The 6,054-nt window shown below is 39.1% G+C and overlaps 1 long non-coding RNA gene across 1 annotated transcript in view; it reads right to left on the reverse strand.

Annotated features, from left to right (window-relative positions):
• Positions 1 to 3,923: 3,923 nt before the first annotated feature.
• Positions 3,924 to 6,054, reverse strand: part of LOC121661141 — a 2,255-nt gene continuing 124 nt past the window's right edge. Inside the window, exons 1-3 of the long non-coding RNA XR_006014845.1 lie at positions 5,778 to 6,054; positions 4,470 to 4,623; positions 3,924 to 4,025 (exon numbers count right to left, since the gene is read on the reverse strand). The exon at positions 5,778 to 6,054 is cut by the window's right edge and continues 124 nt beyond it. This is a non-coding gene — a long non-coding RNA (uncharacterized LOC121661141). The remainder of the gene's footprint in view (positions 4,026 to 4,469; positions 4,624 to 5,777) is intronic.

Raw genomic sequence — 6,054 nt, forward strand, 5'->3', positions numbered from 1 at the left:
ATTTAAGTTTTAGTATGTTAATTTTCTTAAGCCATTGTGCAAATACGTTATTCCATATTTTTAAATTATATTGGTTTCAAGGTATCAGTGAAATAAATTCTGATGCCAAGAAGAGAAATGGAATTGAGAGCTGAGAATCAGAAACAGGCAAATACTGGAGAGGGGTTCTGGATGTGCACTAAAGCATTACCCACATTGCACATCTGCAGCTCACACATCTGAGGAACAATTAATTAAAACACAATAGCTGAGATTACTTTTCTCTTCAAACAGCTAAAGCACATTATAATCCAAAACCTGGCTCAGTTTAACATGAATTTGTAATGGTCCTTACAGATCATAAAAGTTATAATGCCTTTCATCTTCTCTCCAAGACACAGATAAAGGATTGGGAGTGTTCAGGTTGGGCTAAGGACACATCACATAACAAAGACAATGACTGCCAGCAATTTACATGAAAACTCAGTACTGCATTTAGTATCCCATACAATAACTTTCTTTGAGCAAAAAATTCCACCTTACCTTGACACAAACTTGCTCACATCTGAATCTTCTCGGATTCCATTACAATGCTGAGGTCACTAACAACAGCAGACACTTTCTCATTGTTCTAGATTGGAGAAGTAACAACAAAATATTTTAGAAATTTCTCTAGCAAAGACAAAAATGTGTCTATTTGCATCTAAAGCAGAAAAAAGTATATATAAATGCTGCTAAGCACTACAATCCTTAAAATAGCATCTTTTAAACTACAGTTCGTGTGTGTGAACAGTTTCTTTCATTTCAACAGTAGCACTATTACCCACACAACAATGCTTTCGGAATAATACCCGAGTTTGTCAGCAGAGAGAATATATACATATAAAGGAAGGTTCATTGCTTCCTTTCACATCAATTCCACTTCTTTAAGATTCTTCTCATTTTCCAACACAACCTTTAGCTGCCACATATACTAGAAAATCCAAATAAAAGGTTTTATCTGATAGTTTTCCTTTCTTAAAAAATTTATTTTAAAGACTATAGTTTTGTCTCAAAATCATGTCCCTTTTGACAATAACTTGTTACTCAGGAACACGTGCATGATAATACAATTATTCTAAATTAACTAATAAGCTCTTAAAGAATGAGAAAAGAAGGACAAAGAGGAGAAATGAAGCCATAAAAGAATTGTTTTTTCTATGCATTCTTGAACATACCAAAGTAATGGATTAGATGACAGTGAATGAAAGAGCTTAAAATCATGGTTTGAAGCCCATAGAAAATGCCTCACTTTAAACTTCTAATACCAAGTCACTACGAGCAAATGGGAATGGCCAGAGAGGAAAGCTGGAGTTAACTGCACACACATCTCAGCAGCCCCTGAACTGGTTGGACAGAAGCCCTGCTAACACTGCCATCACTCAAGATGGGAAAAGTAAAGCAAGGCACTACAAAGATCAGTGGATGGACTAAATAACATCAGGAAAAATCATTTCAGGTTTAGAGCAAAAGGCTCAACAGGGGAATGGAGTTGTGGAGAAGCTGCCAGCAGTCACAAGCTAATGTGCCACCTTCTGAAGGGACTGGTTTGCCAATGGGTGGGTTACTAACATGCCAAAATGCCACTGTGGGGCCAAATAAAAAGATTTAAAAGGAAAGCTCCTGCCATGAAATAAACTTTTAAGTGATTGCTTTCTCAAAAGGCTTAGACTTGTTCTGGCTGATTTTCAAGCCCATTGCACACGTCCTCCTCTAATACCTAATACCATGGAGCTGAGTTAACTCTATTGTGACTTCACTACTAGAATAAAAAGCTACAGTTAGCAGTGTGAGAAAAACTTCCTAATCTTCTGCTGCATACCAACAGACCTGTTACCTGCTGGGCACTTCCCAAAAACAGCTGTCACCTTTTACTCCTCATGACAGGTGAAACTAGTCGTAACTGTGTACTACCCTGCCCATGCTAATGTTAGTGCAGGTTATTTGGAATACAATGTACTTCTAGAAAAAAAAAACCCGTGCAAAAATTAGCTCAAAATTATACTTTTACAACTGAAGTGGGGGTTTTAAAGTACATATACACCTGGAATTCCCTATCTCCCTCACTATGGGGATCTCATCGGCACTCAAAAGTAGCCCAAATTTTAGGCATTAGGCAGCCAAGTGCTGCCGCACATTGGCGCCATGGCTTTAAGCAGCACCGATGCCGTCGGCAGTAAATTTAACACGCGTTACCCTGAGCTCCACTGACACCAAAAGATGTCATCATCCTGCAGGAGATGCAGCTGAGAGAGAAACATTCATCTCACCAAGCTGCATAATTGGTGTGGGCCATGTCCCCACTCAAGGCTAAGTGCAGTTTCATACAAGCAAATGTAAAGAGGCATCACAAAGACCACAAGTTTCAAGTCACAAATGGACTTCAGAGGGTGCTCGTTCAGCTGAACTACTGCAGTTTCAAGGATAAAATCCATGTTTGACTACCTAAATATTCAATTTCCAAATTAATAATATGGCTTTTCTAAAGAATAGGAAGGACATCTTTACTGTTTACTCTCAGTCCCATGTCATTAAGTTAAAAAAAAACCCCAAAACAACCAAAAAAATCAACAACTTTAAAGCTGAGCTGAAAATCAAGTTTTCCTGATATTAGAAATACTATTACAAAGTGCAACAGTGTTAGAAAAATACTATTCCAAACTGGGGTAGTAGCTGTCTTCCTCTGCTTAGCACCCTAAATTCTGTGCTAAGAATAGAGTCTTATGAAAGAGCTCCCTCCCAGAAAACCAGCAATCATTAGTGTAACTTGTGGGCAGTGCTGCAATGACTACTCACATTAACTATGCACACACAAGTGTAGGAAAAAAAGGAAAAAAAAACCAACAAAGAGCTGCTCATGTTTGTAGTGTTTTAGCTATTCCCCAGCTTCTTCCAGAGAGGTAACATTTGGCATTTTCCAGAATAAGATATGTGACTATAGGAGAATGATTTGTGTGGGATGAAAGCTGTGCAGGGTCAGGATGAGGCCCCAGCAGGTACCTGACAGAGCTGAGGGACACCAAGTGCTCTCAGGGTTTTACCTCAGTGTTAGTCTGCAAGAGCATCCTGCAGGGACCATGTTTTGGGAAGGAAGGGTGATAGAGACTTGGCAGTGCTGGCTCAATAGCTGGGCTTGATCTTGAAGGTTTTTTCCAACCTAAATCATTCTATGGTAACCATTTTGTGGCTAAACACTAAACCAGACCTTCAGAACTATCTTGCATGGATGCATGCAGAATTACAAAGTTCCAAAGATGTTAAAGAGTCCAAAGAACCCACTGAAGCTTAGATGAAACAGTTAAAGGTTTCAGCTGGAAAAGGAAGTACTGACATTTGTCCATTTGAAGTTTTGTTTGTTTGGTAGTTGATTTTTTTTCAAACATACATTAACCCTTACCTGCATTTCAAGAAGCTGGAATTCCAATTGAAAAGACAGGGAGTGACATTTCCCTGATAATCTGTGCTTCTGCACTGTCCTGTTTTCAGCTGTTATAAAATCAAGTTAACAAAATAATCAATTACACTTCTATTCAATGACTACTGCATTTCTTCCCGTAATCATATTTAAAGTACCAACTGATACAATTCCTCATGTAAAGAAGTTTAACATGTTTAAAAACCCCAACAACTAACTCCACTTTCCCCCTATGCAAAGCACAATAGTAGTCTGTCACTTTCCCACTAAGCAAAGCACTACATTTACTCAGAAACTGTTTTGTCAATGAACCAAATCTTATTGTATTTCAAATATCAAAAATCTAATTGTCTTTCTGCTAACAGTGAAGTAGAACATAGGTTTGCAGATGAACTGCAACCAGTATACTCAGTAAAGGGCACAAAACTGCTTACTTTTTTCCACTGTTTTCTTGGAACAGCTTATGAACTGGAAACCAGTAAATGTCATGAAAAATGGGAGATCTGTTCCTAGACTTTCAAGTTGAGCTTTCAGGTCTGATGGATATTCCTGTCCCTTGGTTTCTCCCTGAGTTTCTCTTTGGAACGATTTTCTAGAATGGAAAAAAAGAATAAAATCAAAAGGGCAAAATACCCAGACATAACTTGTTTTTCCATGTCAGTACAGCAATATCATTAAATAAAAGGCATTGGGAATGGGATCTAATGGTTTTCAGACCCAAATCAGTTTTCAAGGAGTCAAATTTCAGTTGGATCACATTGCTGGAAACAGCAAACTATTCTAACTTACATAAACTCTTTCCATTCACTGCCAGGTAGACACAGCTTTTACTCCAAGTCTGGAGGTGCAAGTGTCCCTTTTGAGGAACGTGCAACAAAAGGGACCCTAAGATGCCTTTACTCATCTAAGTGACTTATTTTATCCACTGAGTTTACATTTACTAACACAAGGAAAGTCCTAACATAGAGGCAAAAGCTTATCCCAAACAATTTTGTCAAAGAAACTCTGTTAATCTAAAAATGAATAAAAGGCATACATTGACTTCAGTATCTCCTCATCAGAAAAAAAGTGGATTCTTGTCAGGTATCTTCATACTTTTCTGTCAATAACCTAATTTCTTCTTCCAGTGCCCGGATTTCACCTTCATAAGCTTGATAAATGCTCTTGTCCATTTCTCAAGATCAGTGTTACTGCATAAAACAAAATAAGGATTTTTCTCAGGAACAAACAAACAAGGGATTAATTTTTTAACAACACAAGCATAACATTAGGTAACTGTTTGAAGATACAGACCAGTGCACAGCCTCCAGAGACAGACCTTAAATCAGGGATCTAATGCAGTCAAGGCCTTTAAGAACCTTTTTAATTAATCCTAATTTGATCCAGGAGCACATCCAGCTGTTTTACACTTGCTGTAATAGAACAACAAGCTGCTCCACAGGTAAAAACCAATTGCAATTAGAGATAAAAATTGAACCCAGCTTTGACCAATTGACCTAATGACTCACCTGGTCAGACGAGGCACAGCTGCTCCTAACACTGTTCCTAACACAATCTGCCTTCAGAGTAAACAGCAGTAAAGAGACACAAATCGCAAAGACGCTTTATCAGTAACTTAAAAAATAAATAAACCTCAGTTTTCAGGAAAGATAATAATCTGACATTCAGCCTAGCTACAACACATTCAAAAGTCTGTCGGAGATATTATGCAGCTCAAAACTAAGGTACTAATACTTTCGACCAGGAAAAACCCAACATTTAGTTTTGTGTGGTTTTAAACCACCCCTATTCTATGTGCAAGTTCCACACTAGCATGGTTCAGTAAAAGGGATGAGGGGGAAATAGGATTTTGTTTGTTTATTTAGTAAGAAATAGTGCCTTTATAACACACATAAGAAAACAACATCCAAAGCATGCTTTGCATCAAAGACTTGCTTAGTGAATAAAGGAAGTATATGCAACTAAATAATTATCCAGTCACCACCAGATTTTTTTTAACTGGATACAGTGAAGAAAGTCACGGTCATAATAAAGAGTATGGTGTGAAAAACATTAAAACAGCCAGAACTTTACTCCAGGTCAGCTGGTCCCTCTTTTAACAGCAGCAACACAAGACAAACTACGTGCAGCTACTTGAACTCAAGGACTTCACCAGACTGCAGAAGACTCAAGCACTAATTATGACTTCAGAGAGCTTTATATCTGGGAGAAAAACCCTATACTTTAACTAAGCAAAACAAAACTTTTACAAACACTTCTCCTGTCGTATATCATACGCGTGTATATACGTGTGTATTTATAAATATTTGTGCATTAACAGCACATTTTTCACCTTTCTACATACCTGCCCGTTTATACCCCCGACTATTTGATGTTATGCTGCCACAAGAGCAAGCGCCTTGGAGCGCTTGTGAGAACCGAACTGGACCTTCCAACCTCGCAGGGCGATGCTGAAATCGCGACTCGTCCGAGGAGCCGGTGCTGCCCCGCACCGAGGCTCGCAGGTGCCAGAGATGCCGCGAGGGCGGGAGGAGTGTCCAAGCAGCGCAGTCGGCAGCCCCGGCACGGAGCGAAGAGCGGTCGGAGCGCTCTGACGCGGCCCCGGCGGCCCCGGCACGGAG

The sequence above is a fragment of the Corvus kubaryi genome, unplaced genomic scaffold (genome assembly GCF_017639235.1).
Source record: "Corvus kubaryi isolate FWS band 111438036 unplaced genomic scaffold, C.kubaryi_AGA036_p1.0 124, whole genome shotgun sequence".
Taxonomy (NCBI): Eukaryota; Metazoa; Chordata; class Aves; order Passeriformes; family Corvidae; genus Corvus; species Corvus kubaryi.